General features: G+C 45.7%; 1 protein-coding gene and 1 long non-coding RNA gene across 6 annotated transcripts in view; both read left to right on the top strand.

Moving 5' to 3' along the window:
* LOC308571108 (acid-sensing ion channel 2) overlaps positions 1 to 26,594 on the top strand; it is a 403,467-nt gene that overhangs the window by 147,365 nt on the left and 229,508 nt on the right. The gene's annotated exons all lie outside the window — the stretch shown is intronic.
* On the top strand, positions 761 to 25,668 carry LOC308571419. Its single transcript, XR_014001409.1, has 3 exons — positions 761 to 1,029; positions 1,565 to 1,631; positions 25,655 to 25,668. It is a non-coding gene; the product is annotated as an uncharacterized lncRNA (long non-coding RNA).

Below are 26,594 nucleotides of genomic sequence, written 5' to 3' on the forward strand. Positions count from 1 at the left end.
TACAACTTCTAGGTAAGCTTGAGCCTTAGTATGCTTATTTTAAGCAGTTAGAGCCTCATTCTGTTGTGTGTGTAGATCAGGCCTTAGACCAGAGTCATGCCCTGCAATCCCCATCAACTCTTGCCAGCATAACCAATGATCAAGGATGATGTGAGTTGTAGTCTACCAACATCTAGAGGTCTCCAAGTTACTAATCCTGTTTCAGACTGTTGGCATTGAAGCTGTCAAGGAGCTTCTCCACACTTTGTCTTGAGACAAAAGCCCTGTTCTCACATTATTCACATGTAGAGCATTGCCATGTTTACCTTGGAGCTGGGCTGCAGTTTTCGTCCTGCCCCTAGTGTATCTTCTCTCTGCAGCAGCACATGTTGTGTGCAATTGTTCATGTAGGGGGGCTCCATACAACCTGGATTCCTCCAAAACTGGATGTCCCCATCATGCAGAGCTCCTAAATGTCAACAGGAGATTGCGCCCTCAGGGTTCTCTACAGACAACTGCACATAACACATGGTTGTAGCAGGAGAATACATGGTGTCAAGGGTGGGTCTAAAAGTGTGGTCCTACTTCAAAGTATGCACACTAATACCCCACACATGAGTAAAGTGGGAATAGGGCTCTAGTCAGCTTCAGACCCACTTCTTTTCAAGCCAATCACTGGCAAAAGGTATGGAGAGTTATGTCACTGGTGATTCCACAGGCACTGTTCAATAGGTGCCTGTGACATGTGTGCAAACCCCAGTATTCAACACAGCATCCCATGTTGCAATGTCCCCACTAGTTAGAGAAATAATTGAATTCTCCTCAGAACAATATGTTTCCTTTTGAGGGCTAAGGAATCCTTGCAGTATCCTTGAAGCAAAAGTATGCGAAGATGCATGCAGCTCACATCACAAAGGAGCAGCAGCTACATATTTCTTGACCTATACACTGATCATTTAGAAAGACTTCATTGAGAAAGGCTCTAATTCTGCATTAATTTTCAGGAGCCGGATAAAGCAAACTTGGTAGAACGCAGGGGCTATCCTGCAAGTGAGAAATTGCTCTTTGCCATCTTGCATATTAAAGTTACCTATTTACACAAAATCCACTGTCCTTCCTTTCCACTTTAGGATCTGATCCCATAGATGGAGATGTTCCTTTCAATTTCTTTCATGTTCACAAAAGTTTTCTAAGCTAGGTCATTAATTAATTAAGGTAAGCTTTCAAAAGCCTGAGCGCCTATGTAGCAAATCCAAGCTCCTTGAAATACTTTAGCTCCTCCTTTGCCAGCAACTTCAGGGCAGCTTTTCAAAACCTAAGCAATATTTTCCCAAGCAAGACCTTCCAGGATGCCAACTCCTGTACCAGCAAGCTAAGCAAAATAGAAGATTGCTGGATTAAGAATTTACAAACACCCTAACATAAGAAAGATATAAATCTACAAGCACAACGCAGCACAAACCTTCAAGCATGGTAGTTATTATGAAGCATTGTAATGAGTTTGCTTTTACCATATATTGGATGTGGATGTGCCTGGCATGAGTGAACATGTTAACAGTCTCTATCCTGGGTTTTGTGGCTTTAGATTTCACCCTGGATCAAGTAGCAAGGTCAATAGGGAGAAGGGAAGAACTTCAGGGCTTAGGAGATGGGTGTGCCAGAGACCAGAAGCCATTCAGGGCATCACTGATGAAAATGGTCTAGGTAGCCGTGGTGCCTTCAGGGTAGGGCTTTGAGACAGACGTCGATGACCGCACTCAGCAAAATGAGCAAGTGTTGCTCCAAATGCAGCAGGGCTGGCAGAACACATTTTGAATTCAGTGATGCAATATATATTGCATAATAGATCACATCTATACCACATATTGAAAGCCTTTATTACGCAGAGATTGGATGGCCATCTGTCATGGATGCGTTAGTTGACATACCTGCATTGCAGGGGGTTGAACTAAATGACCCTTGGGATCCCTTCCAAATCTACAATTCTACGATTCACTTTTATACCACTTTAATAGGCATGGCTTCCCATCCCCCAAGAATCCTGGGAACTGTACTTTGTTAAGGGTGCTGAACTCACAGACCTACCATTCCCAGCACCTTTAACAAATAACAATTCCTAGGATTCTCCATGAGTGCTAATGTGAATAAGACTGCTTTCAACACATGGTGTGGATTTGCAAAAATATTTGCAAAAATATATCTGGCAGCCTTTTCTTTTTTTTTGGCTGAAGATCTGGATAAAAAAACTTACCTCCAAATAGAGAAACAAATAAGCAAGCAAGCAAGCAAGCAAGCAAGCAAGCAAGCAAGCAAGCAAAGTGTAGGAAAGTAGTAGCGTCTGCAGCAGTTGGACTGACTGACACTGCCCTCCTCCTCTCCTTAGCCTACCCTTCCTATGAATCAGTTGCTGATTATGCCCCAATGGTGTCCCTGCTAGAGGTGCTGTTGCTGCCATTTCCCTCCTGCTCAGTCACCTTATGTGGTGACATAATTCACTGCCCTTGGTGCTAACAGGCGCATCCTCCTCAATGCAGGATGCAGGATGTGAGCTGCTCATGGGAGCAGGAGAGGAAAAATTCTGAGCATGGGGGCAAGGAAGGCACAGCTGGAATGTAGAGGATGAGAAGAGGGACCCCTTCCTTCCTGCCAAAAGTACTCCTCTCCCACCCATCAAATTGATGCTTATCTGCCTGCCTGCCTATCTATCTATCTATCTATCCATGTAGACTGAGAGCCAGATAGGTGCTTATTGTTTAAAATGGCAGGATGCCACAGTTGTGGGGGTGAGCTGGGGAGATTGTGATTATGTATGTCTATCATCCTTTGTCAGAAGACCTAGAGTGGATTATAATATACAACACCTATGTACTCCATAACACAATACATCTACAACATGAAAAATCAAAACAAATATATAAATACCATTATAGTAGGGAATACATAATCAATTTCCAAGGCTGCAACTGGAGAAAGGGAAGAAAAAAGAGTTCAAGCTGTATAGGGCTTTGGAGGTTATGGACAGTGACTTGGATGGAGCCCTGGAGACACTTAATAAAATGCAGATGAGACCCCTCACAGAGCTACAATTCCCAGCACTCTTAACAAACTACAGTTCCCAGGATTATTTGGGTTGTTCAAGTGCTTTACAAGTATGGTGTGGCGGTGAACCTTTGTGGAGTGCGGATCCTTGTCAGGCCATTTGAAGAAGTGAAATACTGTACCTAACCATCTACAGAGTGGGTTTTCCCCATCAGTTCAGTCCAGGGTTTAAACTTAACCCAGGCACTGTACTGCTAGGTTGGAAACAATTAAACATGCACAGAAATGCCAAGCATCCTGACTAGTCTAGTGGATCTGCTTTCACCCTACTTGGCACAGTAGTAGGGTGGTAGCGAACCCCTCCCTCCCCACTAGAGAAACCTGAATATTAGGGAGCCAACCACCCTCACCCACATTATCCATTCTGCAGATGTTGTTGCAATCAACAATGTGAAGCTTGCTTGTGCTTTCCTGGTCCATCCCGCCAACAGCCCTTTTCTTCCCTTTTTTTGCGAGATTTCACAGCAACTTCTAATCCTATTTTATCCCCAGTGAAAAAGAGGGCAAGAAAACGAAGGCAGTGAAGAGAAAAGAGAAGATTAAAGCTGTCAGTCTTACCCACAGGCCCATCTCTGAGACATAAGAAAATGAATTCAGCTCCTCCTCCTCTTTTTCTTCTTCCCCACTCCTTCCCTCCCTCCCTTGTGGTGTCAGTTCGGGGAAAGCCAGAAGAGAAAATGTTGATCTTCATTCCTTCTCGATTCTTTGTGAATCAGGATGCCTTTCTCCAGAGGGCTTAATTTGATCAGGGATCTCACCAAGGCTGTAATCCTTCTCCCCACCCACTCACCCACCCCAATGCCGGGGCTCAAGCCCTCAAATGCAGAATCATAAAGCAAGACAAGATAAAAAAAAAACCCTATCTAGCCCACCTCCCAAATCTACACACTGTCTTTCTGTTTATATCACTGAGTTTACTAACTGCATTTTTACAGAGGAGGACACAGTTGGAGACTGGGTGGAGAGAGGATGGAAGAAAGAAAAGGGATAGGTGCTGCTATCAAACATGAATACAAATAAGTGCCTTGTACAAACAAATTACAAACGGCAGGAAATGGGGAAACCCCAGTGTGCATTGTAGTAGTTGCTGGTACCTATTGGGTATAGTAGGGTGTAAGGTAGGGAGGTCAACAGTAGGTGGAGCCAGAGTAATGACAGGTGGAAGCCAACTGGTTCTAGTTCAGTCCCCATCCCATGCTGTGTTCTGAAACAGCAACACTGAGAATAAGGAGGCTGACGCTGGCAGGCAGCTCCACTCCTTGGGATGGTGGTAAGCAGGGATATGGGAATGTAGACTGGGGTTGGTGGGGCTTTCTAGCACCAAGTCAGAACAGTGATCCATCTAATTCAGTACAGACAGTAGCCCTCCATTCAAAGCAGATGCTCCACTCCTGAGTTATGTCCAACTGTATTTGTCTATCTCCATTAAGCAAGATCAGCCCCTTCACATCCAGGCTTAAGTGAAAAAGCATCCCTAGCAAGTCTTGGAGAACAGTTGTCCCCAGAGGGCTGGATCTGAGCCAGTTCTTGCAATAGCTTACTTGTAGAAGTTATTTCCAATGCAATGCCCCAACACTGGATCCTGGGAAATAATCATAGAATCATAGAATCCTAGAGTTGGAAGAGACCACAAGGGCCATCGAGTCCAACCCCCTGCCAAGCAGGAAACACCATCAGAGCACTCCTGACATATGGTTGTCAAACCTCTGCTTAAAGACCTCCAAAGTAGGAGACTCCACCACACTCCTTGGCAGCAAATTCCACTGTCGAACAGCTCTTACTGTCAGGAAGTTCTTCCTAATGTTTAGGTGGAATCTTCTTTCTTGTAGTTTGGATCCATTGCTCCGTGTCCGCTTCTCTGGAGCAGCAGAAAACAACCTTTCTCCCTCCTCTATGTGACATCCTTTTATATATTTGAACATGGCTATCATATCACCCCTTAACCTCCTCTTCTCCAGGCTAAACATGTCCAGCTCCCTTAGCCATTCCTCATAAGGCATCGTTTCCAGGCCTTTGACCATTCTGGTTGCCCTCCTCTGGACACGTTCCAGTTTGTCAGTGTCCTTCTTGAATTGTGGTGCCCAGAACTGAACACAGTACTCCAGGTGAGGTCTGACCAGAGCAGAATACAGTGGCACTATTACTTCCCTTGATCTAGATGCTATACTCCTATTGATGAGGCCCAGAATTGCATTGGCTTTTTAGCTGCCGCGTCACACTGTTGGCTCATGTCAAGTTTGTGGTCAACCAAGACTCCTAGATCCTTTTCACATGTACTGCTCTCAAGCCAGGTGTCCCCCATCTTGTATTTGTGCCTCTCATTTTTTTTGCCCAAGTGCAATACTTTACATTTCTCCCTGTTAAAATTCATCTTGTTTGTTTTGGCCCAGTTCTCTAATCTGTCAAGGTCGTTTTGAAGTGTGATCCTGTCCTCTGGGGTGTTAGCCACCCCTCCCAGTTTGGTGTCATCTGCAAATTTTATTCTGCAAATAATAAAGGGGAAAATGTCTCTGAACATCTGTAAAGTGCTATTACCAAGTAAGCACACAATTTATTGATTTATTTGAGAATGCAACAGTCTTAGGGGTGAATAGGCCCTTCTCTGTTCCCCTCAAGGCCAGGCATTTAAATCTAGAGCAAGGGGTAACCAGTGCTTCCCCCCCCCCCGAAAAATAGGTGCCGGTACTCACCATGAAGTTGTTACAGTAAGTCCCACACTTTTTAACAACAAAAAGAGGCGCTGGTACCCTTGAGTACCCCCTGAAAAAACCCACCACTTTGAGTGCTCAATCTGGTCTTTGTAGCAGTTTTTCCTAAACCCCTACCCACCTAAGACCTCACCGATTTTGCTTGTGGCAGCAAAAAATAAAATAAAATTAAAAATGCATTAAGTGCTAAAGAGGTTTGTGCCAGTGTCCATTGTGTGTGCACCCAGCAGTGTGAGTGGGCACACCCACCGCTGGCATACTGTCTCCTGGAGGGTTGGCCAAGGATGGCAAAAAATGTTGCCTTCCCCCCATACCCTGCTGTAAAGTATAACAAATGTACTCATATCTACTAGGGGGGAATTTCCCTCAGTGAGGTTGTAGGAATTGGTTTGTGCTTTATGTTTCCTTGATTTCCCTGCTGATTGCGAGTTCTTATCTGCCTTAGGATAAAGACAAATGTACTTCCCCCCAAGAACTGCTGCAGGTTTTTTGGCTGTGGGGCAAGCTCTGCTTGGCTCTGACTTCTGTGGCTGTTTCACATACAGTGGTACCTCTGGTTATGAACTGAATTCATTCCGGAGGCCTGTTCTTAACCTTAAACCGTTCTTAACATGAGGCGCACTTTTGCTAATGGGGCCTCCCGCTGCTGCTGCGCCAGCACTGTGCAACTTCCACTCGCATCCTGGGGCAAAGTTCGCAACCAGGAGCTTCTATTTACAGGTTAGCAGAGCTCATTACCCGAAGCATGAGCCTTGTTTAAATTGGCATTGGAATGTTCACCCACTTGAACATTCATTAAAAAAAAAAAAGCCAGTCCATTGGGGTGGGTGAATTAGGCTCATCCACACGTCCGTTTGCCCCACCACTTCCCCCCCGGAAAACCTGCTCTTTACCACTGAATCAGAGCATCAGTTGTCATGCAGACTGATGTTTGACCCAATTCAGCAGTAAAGAGTGGGTTTTCCCTGAGAAAGTAGTGCGATGAACAGAAAACCACTTGGCCCTGGGCTTTCTAGGCATGGGGCAAGTAAAGCGTGGACGAGCCCTTAAGAACATTGTTTTGTTGGGTGGGTGGGTTGGATTTGTGATTGCCACAAGGGCCAACCAATAGGCACACTGTGCAGCTAGTTTTTCCTAGAATCTGGGGGAAACAGTTTGATTCAGTTTGGAAATTTGCACATCTGTCCGTAAAGGGTGAGCATGGAACCACAATGAGTGCACCACTCGAGCCATGTCTGTTTGTCTTCATCCTTAATCTGCTTGATCCACATCCTGTTTTCCTTGACAGACTTCTGAGGTGAGGCATTCCCTTTCCTTTGAAAGGAAATAACGGTAGCGAAAAATAGGGTTCCCTAGGCTATAAACCAGAATTAACAAAGCAGGGAGCTAGCTGGCAATAAATAGGAGACTAATTAATATAACAAAGTATTCTATGTTGAAGTGGAGCCACAGGAAAGTAGACGTATGGAATATCAAAAGCAGATTTGGAACACAGCTCATTAATAGCCTGACATGGTTTTTGAGAAAGAATTAATCGTGGAAAACTACAGAGCATACAAAGCAGATCTGATGTCCAGCTCATGTTACCAGCCTTGATGTGGTATTGTGAGGGCTAATCAACTATGAATGAGTACAAGGTTTTGGGCCCCCTCCCCCCTACAAATGAACTGTACAGTGGTGCCCCGCAAGACGAAATTAATTCGTTCCGCAATTTTTGCCGTCTAACGAATTTTTCTTCTTGCGAAGCACGGTTTAAACGGTTTAACAAAGTCGCAAGACGTTTTCGTCTTGCGAAGCAAGCCCATAGGGGAATTCGTCTTGCGAGGCAAATCGCGAATGAAAAAACCTTTCGTCTAGCAAGTTTTTTGTCTTGCGAGGCATTCGTCTTGCGGGGCACCACTGTATTTGATAACAGTATATTGTGATTTTTGTATAGCTTTTACATTACATTACATATTAATTGTCCTGCTTTCTGTTATTAGGAAGCCTGCTTTTCTCCGCCCACATACAAGGACCCTTCTCCATCTGTGGTTGTGTACAAGCCATACATGTAAAGCACAGCACTCCCACCACAAACCTATAATTCCCAGCACACTTAAAAAACTACAATTCCTTGGATTCTTTGAGGCTGTGCTTTAAAAGTATGGTGGATATGCAGCCTATTCCACAAATGTGTCTGCTATAGAGCTTTGTCTGTGTAGATGATGAGAGAGAATGTGGCTGGGGTTATGCTTTGCAGGGGCAACATGGCTAAGCTCTTTAACTATTCTGGAAGTGGGAGGTGGGAGAAACGAGGGCAAATATGTCTGGCCACCTTTCCTGTTTGCTTTCAAATCCACACACCACAACTCGACAGAGCAAAGCCCCGACGCTGCATATATTCCTATTGATCTAGAAGGCGTTAATCTCTCGCACTTTAGAAATGTCTCTGGAAACATCAATATTGGTATTTCGCTCATAAATGCAGTTTCTATTTCATATAAACCACAGCAGCTCTCCTCATCATAAATAAGTTCTCCTTTCATTCAGTCTCATCCTCTGGGTAAAAGATGGCCACACAGAGATATTTTATGGACTGCAGTTTATTATGGCATCCACATTTGTGGACCGCAATCCATGTAATCAGATGTAGTAAGTGGGCAATACATGTGGTCAGATATTGTCCACAAAAAAATATTATGCAAAAATAAATTTGTTACAGCGCAATCCTATGTATGTCTGCTCAGAAGTAAGCTCCCGAGATCAGTGGCATTTGCTCCCAGGCAATAATAATAATAATAATAATATGTTTTATTTATATCCCGCCCTCCCCAGCCGAAGCCGGGCTCAGGGCGGCTAACAACAATAAAACAGTACAAAAGTACAGCATAAACAACACTCTAAAATCATTCATTATAAAATTAATTAATTCAAGCCACTGGCAACCATTGGGCCAGAGCTCCGCGAAGATTGCCGAGGGAGGGAGTCAGGCTGTGCCCTGGCCAAAGGCCTGGTGGAACAGCTCTGTCTTGCAGGCCCTGCGGAAAGATGTCAAGTCCCGCAGGGCCCTGGTCTCTTGTGACAGAGTGTTCCACCAGATCGGAGCCACAGCCGAAAAAGCCCTGGCTCTAGTTGAGGCCAGCCTAACTTCTCTGTGGCCTGGGACCTTCAAGATGTTTTTATTTGAAGACCGTAAGTTTCTCTGTGGGGCATACCAGGAGAGGCGGTCCCGTAGGTACGAGGGTCCTAGGCCGTATAGGGCTTTAAAGGTTAAAACCAGCACCTTAAACCTGATCCTGTACTCCACCGGGAGCCAGTGCAGCTGGTATAGCACCGGGTGAATGTGATCTCGTAGCGAAGACCTTGTAAGGAGGCTCGCTGCAGCATTCTGCACCCGCTGGAGTTTCTGGGTCAGTCTCAAGGGCAGCCCCACATAGAGCGAGTTACAATAATCCAGTCTGGAGGTGACCGTCGCGTGGATCACAGTGGCTAGGTCAGGGCGAGAGAGGTAAGGAGCCAACTGCTTAGCTTGGCGGAGATGGAAAAATGCCGCCTTTGTTATAGCTGCAATCTGCGCCTCCATGGAAAGGGAGGTGTCGAAGATTACACCCAAACTCTTAACGGATTGTGCTGGCACTAATTGCGCCCCCGCAAGAGATGGGAGTTGCCCCCCCATCCCATATCGTCCCGTCCCAGCCACAGGACCTCTGTCTTCGAAGGATTTAGCTTCAACCGGCTCCCACGTAACCATCCAGCCACAGCTTCCAAACATCTGGTCAGTGTGTCTGGGGCCGAGTCAGGATGGCCATCCATCAACAGATAGAGTTGGGTGTCATCGGCATACTGATGGCAACCCAGCCCAAAACTCCGAACAAGCTGGGCGAGGGGGCGCATAAAGATGTTGAAAAGCATCGGGGAGAGTATCGCACCCTGAGGTACTCCACACACCAAGGAGTGTCGCGATGACAATTCCCCCCCAAGCGCCATCCTCTGTCCCCGACCAGAGAGAAACGAGCGCAGCCATTGAAGGACTGTGCCCTGGATCCCCACGTCGGCAAGGCGGTGGTCCAGAAGTTCGTGATCGACCATGTCGAAAGCTGCTGACAGATCTAGAAGAATCAGCAGCCCCGACCCACCTCGATCCAGCTGTCTACGAAGATCATCTGTTAGGGCAACCAGAGCTGTCTCGGTCCCATGACCAGTGCGGAAGCCAGACTGGAATGGATCCAGAGCCGAAGTTTCATCCAGAAACCCACCAAGCTGTTCAGCAACCGCTCTCTCAATCACCTTACCCAGGAACGGAAGATTTGAAACCGGGCGGTAATTGGATAGATCTAAAGGATCTAATGATGTTTTCTTTAAGAGCGGGCGCACCACTGCCTCCTTCAGTTCCCCTGGGAATGTCCCCGTGCCAAGGGACAAATTGATGATATCCCCCAGGAGGGCCCGCACCTCGTCTGGACACGCTCTAATCAGCCAAGACGGGCACGGGTGGTGGGCTTTCCAGCTCGGAGGAGTCTGTCCACATCAGCTGGGGATATCCGGTCGAAGTGGTCCAATACTGGACCCGAGGACAGTCGAGGGGCCTCCAGTTCCTTTATTGTATCCAAATTGGCAGGGAGGTCATGGCGGAGCAACAAGGCCTTCTCCGCAAAAAAGCTCGCAATGTGCAGGATTGTAGCATTTACCTTTAAGGAGTCTTATTTTTGTTGAAGCAGGCTAGCATGACCACCCTTACAGAAATTTTGTGGACTGTTTGGTGGTGGACTTTGAGATCTTTCTAACTACTGTCCTAAGTGATAGCACGTTACTGATATTGTATTTTTATAGTCTGATGATACCTAAGGATTGTAGCTCAGTGGTAGAGCATTTGCTTTGCATGCAGAAGGTCCCAGGTTTGATCAATCCCTGGCATCTCCAAGTTGGGCTGGGAATGCTCCCTGCCTGAAGCCCTGGGAAACTGCTGCCAATCAGTGTAGACAATATTGAGCTGAATGGACCATTAGGCAGACTCTTCCTATGTATTCCTGTTACATTCTTATGCAAGCTTCCCTGGGAGGGCTTTTTACCAGAACATAGTAGTGATAACAATAATAGCAATAATTTACTAGTCTTAATAAAAATTCACACCCTGCCCTAGCTTTACCAAGTGGAAGTAAATATGTCATGAATGGGAAATTCTGTGTAACTCCTTGTGCAGAAGCAGTACACATTTTCTATTGTTTCCCCCAAGGAGCTCAGGAGACCCTCTATTCCCCCCCCCCCACAGAGCTACAATTCCCAGAGTTTCCTATGACAAGGGATTGGAGGGGGAAAGGGGTTTGTGTCTCCTAACAACTCTCATAACCCTTAACAAGCTACAGCTCCCAGAACATTTTGGGGGAAGCCATGGCTGCTTAAAGTGGTATCTGTGCTTTAAATGAATGGTGTGAATGTGGCCCTTGGCTCCACCCACCACTGGCATGCACACATACACCCCCAGAAGGCTGTTTACAAAAGAGTGAGGCCCTTGCACTGAAAAACGTTCCCCACTTTAAGGAAATAATGTTCTGGCCTTAAGAAAGTATATTGAGAAACATGGAAATATTGGTTGAGATATTGGGTAGTCATCACGGTACAATTTTGCACTGGGTTCAGCGAATCCAGCCTAGTGCTGGTTTTCCTTCCTGCGTCCTCATAGCCCCCACATCAGAAACACAACCTCCTCGTATTAGTTCCAAGAACTGCATTTAGCTCTTTAGAAAACAAGGGGCCTTGCTTGTTGCAGTTGGACGTGCATTTTGTGTGTTTCTCCGCCTGGCTGGCTGCAGTGTAATCATGGCCCTTGTCACCCCGCGCATTGTGGCAGAGCACAGGCTTGCCGCTTCCCTGTTTGTAGAACATTAAATCATCCCACGGGGCGCCCGTGGTTTTGTATATCTGCCACCGGCGCTGTTGCTTTTATGGTAGACTACGTTTCTTGTTGGTAGATTAAGTTTTATACCATGACACCTCAATCCAGTGGATGTTACCAGGTTTGCGGCCTCAGCTTACATGGTAGAAATGTTTGGGGTTGTCTCTCCCCCCGCCCCTTCCTTCCAGGCAGGTTTCCAAGACCAACAGAGTAGGCTGAATTTAGAGAGAGAGGCTGATCCACTCTGCTCTTTGTAATGCTCTATTTTGTTTCCTAAGGGCGGGGCTAGATTCACTGTGGAGGGCCAGCCAAATCTTTACTGCTTAGAGCAGCAGGCTACCACAATTCAATGCATATAGAAATACAAAATGCATTTAGAGATACTAATTTCAATAAATCTAATAAATAACTGACTGTTTGACCACCAAGAAATAAGCCTCGATGGGAAAGCAACCTGCAGGGAAGGCACCCTGAATGACTACCACTGTCTAGAGCCATGGTGCAGAACCTGTGGTCTTCCAGGTATTATTGGACTACAACGGCCACCATCCTGGACCATTGGCCATGCTGTTTGAGGTTGATGGGGATAAGAGTCTGGCAACCTCTGTCGGGCATCAGGTTCCCTGTCCCTGGCCTAGAGGGATGGAAAGTTTTGCCATTTCTTGGGTGAATAGCCCTTGACATCCAAACTTTTTCAAAACTTGGAGGGAGGAATCCATCCATCCATATCTCTATCTCTCTCTCTCTCTCTCTCTCTCTCTCTCTCTCTCTCTCTCTCTCCAAACACCACAACTTTTTTTCAATACACCCACTCTGTGCCTGTGGCATTTTGGGTAATTGGATTATCAATACAGCTTAATCTGTGAAGGGAGATCAGTAGCGGGTGGGTGGTCTTGCTTCTGGGCAGGGAGTGTGCGTCAGATGAACTTGTGGTCCTTCCCTGTCTTCTGCTGACCTGTTTTATCTCCCTGGCTCTCTGCATGTCACCTTTCCCATCGCACTGTCGGCATGTCACTGCCTCATTAGCCCAGTCTCAGAGTGTTTCGCCAGGGAGATAAAACACCCTGAGCGAAGCTCTTCTTTCGCTGCTAATGATGCAGACTCTTCCATGCATGTTTTGTCCTGGACTTCCTTAGAGTTTAATGAATTAAAACACCTGGCATGCTTCAGTGCGGGTGGTGTGGTGAGGACAGCTTTCACCTTCAAGCCGTTCCACTGCTGAGGTTTGAGTAGCAAGGCCTGTTGACAGGAGTAGCCAAGATAAATCGTTGTGTCTGACTCAGTATAAGGTTACTTTCAACAAGCGGAATGGAGAGCTTGCTGCCCTTCAGATGTTGTTGCACTCCAGGTCTCATCTGCCCCACCTATCATGGTCAGTAGTCAGGGATGGTGGGAGAGGTAGTCCAACTACAGCTGGAGGGCTACCGGTTCCACCAACCTCTTAAAAAAAAAAGCCGCTTGCAAATCTTTCAAACAACAAAGTAAGTTATGCAGCCTATATAAACTCAATGCCTAATTGCCTGCAGTGGGGTCAGGTACTCCAGGGACCTTCCAGACTCCAGAGCAGTGGGGGTTGGTGCTCACTGAGACTGGTGCAGCAGAAGGCAGGGACTTCAACATCAGGTAGAGCCAGAGCCAATGGCAGGCAGAACCAACTCATTCTGGTTTTGCCCCTGTTCTCCTCCTTGCTGAGTTCTCAAAGGGCAACACTGAGACTAAAGCAGAGGGGGAAGCTGACAAGCAGGATCAATCCACCTGGACTGGTTGTTAATTAGAAAGGCAGGCAGGTGAGGGCTGACTGTGGGCAGACTGAGGTTGATGGGGCAGCTCTTCATTTGCCCTAACGGAACAGGCTGGTCCAGAATGCTGGAAAGGAGAGCTGCCAGGGATGCCGGGGCGGGGGGAGGGGTGTGTGGGGAGGTAGATCTTGATCTAAGGATCTGGGTGATACGCAGTACATCAACAAACGTTTCTGACTTCCACTTGTTTAAGAGTTGTGACAATGAAGGAGGTTTTTACTCCCTAAATTAGACAGCTGAAGAAAGGAAGCTTGGAGGAAAACCAGGAGTAGATCTTCATGTGAAAGGAAAATGAACTTGTTCTGGGACTGAAATCAGATTCCAGAATGGTGTGTATGTTCTGAGGCACCTTGCGCCTTAATTTTATCCGCCATCAACCAATTAATTTCATTTTGCATCTGTATTTATGTCAGCCTTTCCACACCTGGTGCCCTCCCAGTGTTTTGAACTCCAACTCGCAAGAGCCCAGCATGGGCAATGGTCAGGGATGATGGGTCTTACAATCCAAAACTTCTGGAGGGCACCAGGTTGGGGAAGGCTGCTCTAGGTGACAGAACTCCCAAGGACTTCTAGTAAACAAAGTTGATCCCCCAAGCCCCAAGTTTATTCACCCCGGGTCAGATTAAGACAATGCAAAAGTCAGGGGGATACTTGCACATCACCAAAAGAAGAAGAAGAAGAAATGCAGTACCCCAAAAGTTGAGAAGATTTGAATGAAATCTGCACATGCTAATTTATATGTATAGATAGAGGCGTACAAATAATTTCTAGAATTCACATAAAAATACAATATATCTCATCATAGCGGGGGAAACAAATGGCCACCCTGAAATGGAGGACGGGTTGGGGGAGAAGAAATGGGTCTTTCTTCTCTATTTCCCACCATCAAAGTTCCTCCTTTGTGTGTAGACCCTGAGGGCAAAGTCCCATAAGCCATGTGCCCTGTGAGTCTCACTTTGTGGGGTTTGGTGATGTGCTGTGATTAGGCTTGTAAACTGCTTAGAAGGCATTTTGGCATGTAAGAAGTATATAAATTTAATAATGATAGTTGTTATTATTACTACTATTGTTTAATATTGCTATTAATGGATGTTGAGTTCCACCATGATGAATGCTTTGTCATGGTGACTTGGGTTGGGTAGCTGTCAACAAGAGGGCTGCTGTCTTAATATTTTCTCCCTCTGGGGCTGTTGTCAAATTCCACCATAAACCGGGGAATACAGGGCATGTGACATAACTATGCTGCTCTTCTCTTCTACCTTTCCATGAGTCCGCTCCATTCTGGCTGTCCTGCAGTGCTGACATATCTTCATCAGTGGAGGGTTCCTCCTGCCTTGTTTCAATGCTGTTGCATCTCAGGTTTTGCTGGTGTAGCAAGGCTTCCACCACACCCTAGCAGAAATCCCAATACAGGAAGTCTTTACCTCAAAGCTGAGGCCTCTTAGATATAGGGTTGTGTCCTAAAGCCCCAAATCACCAAACAGCACCCATAACTGAGATAGTTGGGGGTAAAAATACAAAGCAAAAATCTGATTTAGGAGAGCTTTCGGAAGGAAATCTAAGCTGGGAGAATCTCTCTTGATGACTCCTTCTCCTTCTCCTTCTCCTTCTCCTTCTCCTTCTTCTCCTTCTCCTTCTCCCATTTCATTCCAGCTGTTCTGGGCTCCAGAATCCTCCAGCTACAGTTCCCATACACACCTATTTAAAGGCATTAATTAAATGCAGTATATGTCATGGCTTGCCATTGCGGCACCACCCTAGGCATTTTGCCTCACTTCCCTGCCTGCAAGGGCTGGGGGATCTCTCCCCCCTTTCGTTTGCATTGTTTAAACCACCTTAATTTTGCTTTTCTTTTCTGAACATAATAATGGCTCAGTAGATTAACGGGGAATTTAATCGGAAGGAGGCATGAAAAGCCTGCAGAACACACAAAGCCAGATGCATTGGATTTGCAGGCACTTCTTTGCCAACTGTCAGGTATTGAATTCACACCAGAAGTTCCAAAAGGCAGCTAGCAGGGAGTTCAGACTCTTTCAGAGATTCCCCCGCCTTGGCCTTTAAACTGGGGCTGGTGTCAGAGGTTGGCATCATTGGTCAGCTGCTGAGGACCAAACCCCATTATGGGGCCAAGGGCTCTGCCAATCCGTGGAGCCTTTTTCCCTGTTGTTGCTCCTCCTCCTGTCAGTATTATTGCCTGTTCACCTGGCTTCTCTGCGTGAGCAAGCAGTGAGTGGGGAGAGCAGCAATAACTTCTGCATGCCTTGTTCTCTCTCCCTTTATCTGAGAGGTAGTGCGGATTGCACCCAGAGAGGGAGAAAGAGAATGGAGAGTAGTAACAGTGGCAGGGAAGAGGAGGTGAGTGTGCTCAAGGAGGGCCACCCACTAACCTCCAAAAAACCCTGCTCAGCCCCAAACTGTGCCAACGCTCCAACTAACGGTCAGGGATGATCAGAGTTGTAATCCAGCAAGATCTGGACCTTGGGGTCTCAAATTTCAGCAGTGCCCTATGCAAAACCAAAATCTGGCATTCCCTGCCTCTCACCTTCCATTCTACATCATAATTATAATGCCTCCCTGCAGCTCTGCGCCCAGTGCAACTGAAGCAGCCACACTCCCCTAAATCAACCTCTGCTGGAGGGCACCTGGTTGGGCTTTGTGGCTGTGTATATTAAGAGGTGGCCATTTCATGACTACATTGGGGCTGCCTAGAAGAGGCATGGAGTTTGTGACTTACCTGAGCCCAATTCAGATAGACACTCAACTAACATCTCAGTCGTAAGCATGTTTACTTGAAGCAAGTCCCACTGACTTTTAATGGGGCTAAAATCCAAAGAAATATGCAGTCTGGGCGTACTGAGCTGCTACTACAGCGAGAGAGCAAGTTGTGTTCTTCCCACTTGATGCTTCATTAATTTGGCCCTAATTGGCCATGTAAACAAAAAGATGCAGTTATTCAATCAGAACTCAGGCTTTGAGCTGCCAAGATCTAGACAGAGGGGGAAAGGAATGCACTAGTAGAATTCTGGGCCTTGTGATACCTAAAAAAAGGAATCTTCTCCACTCCCCACAGTCTTCTCACCCATCAGAAATAAGGCAATTAAGTAAATTGTGGTAGGGGAAAAGTTAAATATCACCTCCCCACCCCCAATAATTCTTCATTCACAGTTATAGGACACTTTTGAGTGGGATTTGGTCATTTTCCGTTACTCTCCTTATCACAAAAAGTCCAGTGTTTTGAGGAAGTAGATTTCTTTCACCCCCAGACAATTACAATTATGCAACCAGAATTTGCCTGTAAGAGCACATCTACACCTCTGCTTATCCCATGCTTCCCAGGCACATGTCCTAGCAGTTTTGCCTTTGCACCACTGCTTTCCCTTGGAAAACCCTCTATTTAGCACTAAATTGGAACAAATGACAATTGCAGAAAACCCAGTTGCCATTTGTTCTGATTCATCACCAATCTACGTGTTTTCTCAGAGGAAAGCTGCAGGGCAAACAAAAGTGTGGATGAGCTCTTACAGGCAAATTCCAGTTGCACAATTGCATTGTTTGGGAGTGCAACAGGTCTACTTCCCCCAAAGACCAGACTTTTTGTGATAAGGAAAGTGATGAAAAATGCTATGGAAAAGTGTGGGATAACACTTGCTCAATGCCACATAATCTAACCTCCCCACAACCAAATCAGGACAAATGGGCAATAAATAGCTGGTGCTGTCTCACCTCCCTGTACACAAATCAGGATGAATGCTCAGTAAACGGGTTGCTGGCTTCCCCAGAGACTGCTTTTCATTTAATAAACAGACAGATTAGGGCTTTTAAACACATATTTGTGAGTAACATAATCTTTCCCAGAATTCTAGTGTTCGGCAGACATTTTTTCCTCAGATGAATCCCTCAGCCCATGTGCTCATGAAGTGAAGTTGCAGGGAAGAATGGAGTAAACTTCTCATGTCATGATTTGTGTCCTTGTGGTGTATGATCTCCTCACTCCCACTTGTCGACTCATCAATTTGTAGCCTGTCAATGCGTCATGTAACCTGCAGGACACTGATAACAAAACTGCAGCAAGCTTGATGCTTTAATAATAACTAGCAGGGAAAGCAAGGGAAGGTGGTAGGGTGGCCACTTAACCTTTTTGCCACCCCCCCCCCAAAAAAATAGAACAGAGGATACAGATCTGCATAAGATTTGCACATCCAAGCTTATATGTATAGATGCAAATTTAGAAGTAGTTGCAACAATTTAAATTGAAATGCAATATATCTTGCCATCGCATGGGAGGCTATCATCAGATGTCTTTCTGTGATTCTGCTCATTCTGCTGCCCAGGTTTTAACTGTTGAAATGCCGCTTCAATAGATTCAGACTTCCTTTTTTTATCTTTAAGGCAGACTTAGACTGGACAAAGCGTAGCACACCTGGCCATCCAAGAAGGAACATTGCTTCATTTCAGAGGTGTCTGCCTGCAAGTCACTGGTCACATCCCCACCACGCATCTAAATCACTCTCACACCACTTTAACAGTTGTGAGTTCTCCCCAAAATCTTGGGAATTGTAGTTTCTTAAAGCTGCTGACTTCACAGACCTACAGTGCCCTCAACTACTGTTCCCAGGATTCTCCACGACTGTTTAAGTGGTGTCAGAGTACTTTAAATGTTGGAGAACAGCCTTTACCAAAGGTGTCATGGGCTTTGAAGACACTCGAACTCAGGACGCAAGGGAGAAACGTGCTAAGAGGAAGGCACGCTTGGCAAATCCACACCGTGATCAAATCCCGCATGGAAACCAATGTCCCCACTGTGGTAGGATGTGTGGATCCAGAATTGGCCTCCATGGTCACTTACGGACTCATTGTTAAAACCGTGTTTATGGAAGACAATCTTACTCAGCTACGAGTGATTGCCAAAGAAGAAGAAGAAGAAATGTATGATGTAGATGTGACCATCCTCCCTGATTCCCTAAGTGGAAAGGAGCTGCTCTCTACACATGCATCTATTATTATTGTTGTCATTATTATTATTATTATTATTATTATTATTATTATTATTATTATTACTACTACTACTACTACTACTACTACTACACACATTTCAATTAATGCATTAAACCAGTGTTCCTAAGTTGAGCAGTCATGGGCCCTGGAATCATATTAAATTATACACATGCTCCAAGCAGCAGTCACCCTGATGAAAACCCTCAGGTTTCAAGGCTGAGCTCCATCACTGAAAATGGGTTTCAGTGGTAAATTTGCCCCAGATTAAGCTCAACACAGAACACATCTTCAAGCGGAGTGTTGCTAGTTTGGTGCCAAGTCCTGCCACAACCTCACAACTCTAAGAAATGAAATGAAACCACATCATACTGTGAAATGTAGCTCTTTGATTCTCTCTCTTCCTCCCGCCTCCCCACACTCTTCATTCTCATTAAGGCGTGTGATTAGTATCTCATCACTGAGAGTGACAGTGAGCAGGAATCTTCTTGTTAATTTCAACCAGGACAGGCTTGAGTTTTAAATCCTAAACAAAAATTAAATGGCCATGAAGCGCTTGCTCACCTCCCAGGAGATATTTCTGTTTCAGCCTGACAGCTTAATTAAAAGCCAGGCAAACGGGATATGCAACATGCTTATCTATCGCGTGGCACCGTGCTGTGAGTGCAGAGCCCAGGAAGGAGAGAGGTTTGCCTTGGCGCAACGCATTGCAGTGATTAAATTTAAGAGAGGGGGAGTTTTGCCAGCAGACTCAATATTCTTGGGCAAAACATTCCAATTAAAGTAACATTCTCTCCAATTTTTAGCAAACATTCCTGCTTACGGGCGTCGGGTGGTTTTAGATTTGAGATTTAGCCATTTGGGATGTGGAATTTTTAAAATATAAATTTTAAAATTTGATATTTTGAATTCAAATTTCAAAAATTGCTATACAAATTGTAATAAGGGATGATCACAATATTTTTTTCACCTTTTGTGGAAAGGAAAGGCAGTGAGGAAGGTGGTCGCACAGAAGTATGATTGGAGAGAATTTCATGTATAAGGAGAAGCAAAGTGGAATGGGCAGAGTCGCTTCAGGTAGCAAGAGTACATTGGATGGCCACAGTGGTGGAACTGGACTAGAGAAGGTTTCAGGAAGGGATGTTTTGGGGAAATAAGGACAGTGAGACAATGATGGGCAAGGCTGTGGGTGAATTGAAAGCAAGGGCAAGAAGTTTGTGCAGGCTGTGGGAGTGGACAGGGAGCCCCCAAAAGGAATTTACGGAAGAGAGGGGAAGCAGTGTGGTGAAAAAGGTCTTCTTCGCCACACTGCCTTCCCTTAATTTTTTATTTTATTTATTTAGCAAAGTTTATATGCCACTTACTAGAGGAAAGGATACATCAGTGGTTTAAAAGACAGCCTAAAATATTCATTTCAAACACTGGTGCTGGAGGGTCTAATTCATTGGGCTCTCACCTCTCAGCCTTGGGCTCAGAGGACCCTGAAAAACCAGCATCAGACTCAGAGCTGGGAATCTGATTTGGCACCTCACCTGGTGATACTGTAGCCTCTGGTTTGGGGTCCAGTGACAGGAGGCTTGGGTCATGTACAAGCTGGAGATTAGGTATCAGAGAAAGATAATCAGAACCAGGACATACAGTCACAGACAAGTTAGAGGGCAAATATCGGACAGGATAGATGCAGTGGGATTCAGGATAAGAAAAGGCAGAGTACATTCAGACGTGGGGAATATTGTGTTACAGTGGTACCTCGGGTTAAGTACTTAATTCGTTCTGGAGGTCCGTTCTTAACCTGAAGCTGTACTTAACCTGAAGCAGCATTTTAGCTAATGGGGCCTCCCACTCCTGCTGCACCGCCGGAGCCCGATTTCTGTTCTCATCCTGAAGCAAAGTTCTTAACCCAAGGTACTATTTCTGGGTTAGCGGAGTCTGTAACCTGAAGCGTATGTAACCCGAGGTACCACTGTAGTTTGTTATAATGCTAGCTCATCTGTCCTATTTACTAACCTGATACATTATGGAACTGCGGCTTTCTGATCAATATACTGCCATGGCATGCTAAATTTCATTCACAGCAATGGGCATATTGTGACACAACAACAGATGTCATTGGACAACATTGCTACTCCCCCACCCCTTCCAAAAATGTGTGTTTCTGTTCCCCCATGAAAGCAGCAGGAAATAACTGGATGCTGATATTTCATCCCAAAATTTATCACTTTACGCCACCATTTTTGGGGGTTATGGAGGCTGTGGGCAGTTTTTTTTCCTGGAAACAAATAACACAGAAATGAGCGCTAAATATGCACAGCATTCCATTAGTTTATCTGAAGCGGGTTTTATGTTGTGTGAAAGCTCAGGTGTAATTCAGAAATTAACAGTTAGGGAAACATCCGGAAAATGGAATAAACTCCCGAATGAATGCAGCCAGAGCCTGTATTGTTACATAATAGGTCAGTTGTTTAGATTAGCCTCAGAGAAAGAGGGTTTCTTTAAGGTCTTTGTGTCTCTCCATTGAGCACCTGACAGCACCCAGAACTAGAATGCACCATTGACCTTTGGAAACCTGTCTGTTTGTCTGGAGTACCACTGATGCCGGAGATAAGGGGCCTGAAGGTTGCCTCCTACAGGCCCTGAGTAAAAGCCCTTTCCTGACACCTTAGGATGATAGAATTGCGGAGTTGGAAGGGACCCCCAAGGATAATCTAGTCCAGGGGTGGGCAACCTGTGTCCCATGGACCACAAGCAGCTGGTGGGGGTCATTTAAATGGCCCACGAGCTGCCCCCGAACTGAGCCACCCACTTGGTGAGTCCTGATGCGCTGCAGGAATCTCAACTAAAGCATACATGACAGATGATCATCCAACCTCCACTTAAAAGCCTCCAAGGAATAAGAGTCAGCCACCTTCCAAGGGAGACCATTCCACTGTCAAATAACTCTTACTGTCAGAAACTTCTTCTTGATGTTTAGTTGGAATCTACTGTCTTGTGACTTGAATGCATTGGTTCTGGTCCTACCCTCTAGAGCAGGAAGAAACAAGCTTGCCCATCCTCCATGTAACAGGCCTGTAGATATTTGAAAATGGCTAACATAACTCCCTCAACCATTCTTCATAAGGCTTTGTTTTCCAGACCATTGATCATCTTGGGTGCATTCCTCTGCACACGTTCATACTTGTCAATATCCTTCTTAAATTGTGGCACCCAGAACTGGATACATTATTCCAGGTGTCGTCTGACCAAGGCAAAGTAGAGCGGGACTATTTCTTCCCTTCATCTGGACATTAAACTTCCGTTGATGCAGTCTAGAATAGCATTAGCTATTTTTCTTTGCTGAAGCATCACTCCCTTTGTATTTCAGGTTCCAGTGCAGCCGAGGTAGAACTTGCACCCATTCCCTTACAGTTCCATATAATTCTTCACTAGGCAAAATATGTATCCAGGCTGTGCAATAAACGCTTTTGAAATCTCCAGTCCCCCCCCCCCCAAGTTAAGGCTGGACACATAAGGCTGGAAAAGAGAGAGCGAGAAGGCGGGCTGAAATTGTCTTGAATTCTACTTTTAACAAAGTCGGCTTACCTTCATATTCTGTGGCCTATATCAAGTTCTGAACACTGCCTTTCATCCAACATGACTTTGTGGAGATGAAGAGCTCAACCAGGCCCTGCTCCTGAGAATGTCCCTTTCTTGCTTTGACAGTATCAACCTGCCCCCTCTGACCACTGGGACCTTTCGGCAATTCATCTTTCAGTCACCTAGTTTTCTGCAAAACAGCAAGTAGCGAGAAGGTAGCTTGCTTGCTGGCCAGAATGAGCTGCCCCTGGACTGAAGTTGAAGTGGAGAAGCAGCCCCATATGTGATAAGGAGGTGGGGGAGAGAAGTGGGAGGATCACTTTGATGTCTTCAGGAAAATTTGTCATTGATACAATCTCTTTTTCTTTCTCCCCACAAAGATTTCCCACTGAAAAGACAGTGTGTCTGTGCTCTCCTGTCTTTTGAGTTCCTTTGAATAGCACTCTCTTCCTAACATATACACATGCACACCATTTCATTTCATAAAACTGCTGCTCGAGGTTGCCGGCCATCATTACAAAATCTATTATTTCCTCTGGATGATTAGGGCTAGTATTAACCTCCCATGTCCAAGGCATGAGCCATTGGGGCAATAAAAGCAAGGGGAATTGGATGAGTCATTTAATTAACAGAACTGGGTGAATCACCCAGCAGCAAATGATTTTGCCTTATTTCCCCTTTGCTGTAAGCGGGTTGCAGCGGGATGTATTCATCAATTGGAAATTGTTCTGTGCAAGGTCTGAATGTTTCGAAACAGCTGATGAGGTAAACCTGTGAAATGGATGGTACAATTTCAGACTGTAGGTGGGGGCTCTGTGGATGGGGTGCTTCCAAATGGGGGGGGGAGCCCTGCATTTAGAAAACTAGCATGTCAAGAAAGTGGTTGGGCTAGACTCACTCTCCCTGAATCTAGGCATGTAATCTGAATCTAGTCACACTCACACCCGCCCTGTTCATTGAAGGGGGCTTGAAGGCCTGAGCTGATGCAGCCCCAAGTAGCTCACTAGCCTCAGTCCATAAGGTCTCTGATTAAAGCCACAGACTCCTTGCTAAGGAGTGGTGATTGGCCCCACAAATGCTGCAGGAAAGTGCCTTCTGGACATGACGTTACCACTGTCTCATTTTAATAAGCACTTGGACTAATTCTGCTGAAATTAGGGGGCAGGGAGCAGCGTCTAAATCGCTTCAGAAAGCTCCATACCGTTCCACCTCAATTAGGTAGAAACAGGGCTAATGAACTAAATTGGGCAATTATGTTAAACGGGCTAAAACTGAGCGAGCGACTCATTTTCACAAAGAAATTCAACGGCACATATATTACATTTTCATTTATTCCACAATTGACCTAGTCACTGCTCATATTTCAACTATCTGGAAACTGACAAGCCTTGGAATCTTTTAGATAGATTTTACTTTGGCTGGTTGGAAGAGGCAGACACACGCATCCAAAATATAGCAAGCCTGATAATCAAACCCTTTATGAATTAGCTGACTGCCCACACCCTCTCTGCCAAGCCCTGTGATTTGCTGCTGTGTTCTGCCTTGGGCTGTTATGGATTCAGAAAACTTGCAGGATCAAATAACTGAAGTGGAAGAATGGCTGTACCACTTCAGACTGCAGGTGAGGGGAGACATTCTTTAATGCTACCCCTTGTAAACAAAACTCCCTGCAAATAGACACCAGCAGAGCAGGGAAGAGGCAGGGCTATGGAGGCACCCCTTTCCTTGATGGCATTGGGTTGTTGTTTTTTTGCATAAGGGAATGTTCCACCTGGAGTCTGAAATGGTATGGCCCACTCTACCAGCATTCTTACCACTTCATTCTGCTGCATGTGCAGTCCCACTCCAATAAGATATTGTCAGAAGAGGATGCTGAACCACTGAGATATAGGTTGCACCTCAGCATAGATCTGAGTCTCATCTATAGAGCAGGATTCCATTGCAGGCCCCATTGCATGTTGGGGTCAGGATCAGTCAGTACACTGTGGGTAGAGAGCTCAGGATACTTACCAAGGAAGAGTCCCCGTTTCAAATCCTGCTGAATCCTGGGTTCCTGTCTTGCTAAATGCCCTTGAGCTAACAATACCCAGAATTGGGGCCTTGAATGAGCCAGAAAAATGGCTGGCTGGATACAGGGCCAGCTATGAAACTCTATACATGCTGCTTAGATGTTGCTGGTGCAGTAGATCTTCTGCTCAGCTACCTGTCTTGTATCAGCAGGTACTGGGGCTAGAACCAGGAATCCACAGATCTGAAAAACAGTTGCCTTGCATGGTGAGCCATCTGAAATCACAGTATGGAGCATCATCTGGACAAAAATGAAATCTGGACTGTAGGGTGAATCTGTCCTTACAGATAAGCCATTAGCTCCCTTACCAGTAAAAACTATGAACTATCTACATTTTAGCCATACAGAAGTCAGAGGTCTCCATTCATTTCACACCACCCCGTTCTCTTCATTCTCTAACCAGGCAAGCAAGAAGCATTTTTTACTGTTCAAGTGAACATGGGCAGTGACATCTGTGGTCTTGGCAGCAGTGTAGCTCAGAGACAGTCCCAAAGGCCAGATAGGCTTGGAGGGCCGCATGAGGCTTCTGGACCTCTGGTTTCCCCAGCCCTACCCTAAACCTTGCTCTGATGGTTTGCTGCCACCTGTCAGTTATTCGCCACCCATTTGTCCTTTTCTTAGTGCAAGGTTATTTGCACCCATGACACTAAAAGAATCTTTGAGTCTTTCACTAGTTATTTGTGCCCATGTGTGAAGAAATGGGTTTTGAATCAGGATGGAAAGCAGAAGAAGGCTGTTTTGAAACAAAACGTGCATTTTATGCATGGAAGAATCAGAATGTGATGTTTCTGCAGCACTTGACTGGCACATCCCTGAGGCCAGCTCTTCTGGCACTTCCTGCTTAAAACTCCAATAGATAGAGAGAGCCAGTGTGGTGTAGTGGGTAAGAATGGTGGACTCGTAATCTGGTGAACCGGGTTCGCTTCCCTGCTCCTCCACATGCATCTGCTGGGTGGCCTTGGGCTAGTCACGCTTCTCTGAAGTCTCTCAGCCTCACTCACCTCACAGAGTGTTTGTTGTGGGGGAGGAAGGGAAAGGAGATTGTTAGCCACTTTGAGACTCCTTAAGGGGAGTGAAAGGTGGGATATCAAGTCCAAACTCTTCTTCTTCTAGATGGGTTGTGAACCTCTACATTTACCATGGGGAGCGTTTCGCCTTGCCTGAGCAAACCACAGGACACCTACAGGGCAGTTGCGTTGCCCCTGTCAAATGCTGTAGCCAGTACCATGCCTTAAAATGGGACTATGCCCAGCAGGCATAAAGCCTGGCCCAAATAATGTTTGTATTCAAATGATATTACAGAGGCAAAAAATACACACCACTATTTTAATGGCAAGCAAGAAAATGCCTCAGTCCCTCTCATGCTCCCTGCTGAATTTAATTCTGTGCTTATGTGCTCAGCTGCCCAGTTTGGGTTTTCACTATATTTTGCCAAGTCCAATCCAAGGAAGCCACACTCTGTTCCAAGAAGCCTTATGACAGCCATGCAGGAACCCTATCCAGATCAGATGCAAGTGTAGGGCTAAGTTTGAGACAAAACTTGGCACTGGAACTAGAAGAAGAGCCAATGAAAAAGAGTTTCTCTGATCACATGCAGAGGGTTTTTCCTAGTGTGGCACTTAATTTTTTCTCTCTGAAATGTCAATGCCTAATCAGCCCCACCCCTAAATAATTTGGACCTCTGTGTTTGATTCTTCTATTTGTTGCTTGACCTTTTAAAATCATCCTTGTTAAATTCCATGCTCTCACTGACGAGATCAGAATTTCAGCAGCTTGGCCAGTTTAAGGTGAATAATCCAGGCATGTCGTTATCTATAGTTTCTCTCGGGAGATAGAAGGAGACCTGATGAATCAGAGAGGACAGATCTCAGCCACACCTAACCAAGGCAACCAGCCCACTGCCCTTGGAGCTGTGTTCTCCACTCACTGCCATGAGACTTGCAACCTCGTTCAACCCCAAAGAACTCAGGAGAGGTTCATGCTGCGAGTGTGTATCGTACAGCTGTGAAGCTGTTGTGGGAAATGAAACTTCTTAAACACTCCCAACTCAAACTTGCTTGCAAAGCCACAACGTTCTCCCAGTTTAGTGTGTTAAACAGCTTACATTTCCTGGCTCCAATCCAGACAATGGTGAACCGCAGAAAGTTATGCACGCTGTTGGGTTCTGCAGAGCAATTGGAGGTGGGCAGCAAATTTCGATCAGCTCTCAGACAAGGGCAGGATGAGAGGAAACAGGGCTCTTTAACTCAAATTGGCAGCCCATTCTTACTTGCAGCTACCTATAGCAGACCAGCTGTGTGTGTGTGTGTGGGGGGTAAAACCTCTTAAGTGCAAATCGTTTGAGGGTGAGTGGAACAATTCATGCATTAATATAAGCACCCCCTTTCCCTTGCTACCTCCCCCCACTGTGGCTAACCCTACCCCACAAAAAATAGTATTTGGTTGCATAAGTGAATCTGGAGTTTATTACTGGAGTTAATTGGCACCAATGGGAGGTTTCCCCC

This window comes from Podarcis bocagei (genome assembly GCF_964188305.1).
Source record: "Podarcis bocagei genome assembly, chromosome: 13".
Classification (NCBI taxonomy): domain Eukaryota; kingdom Metazoa; phylum Chordata; class Lepidosauria; order Squamata; family Lacertidae; genus Podarcis; species Podarcis bocagei.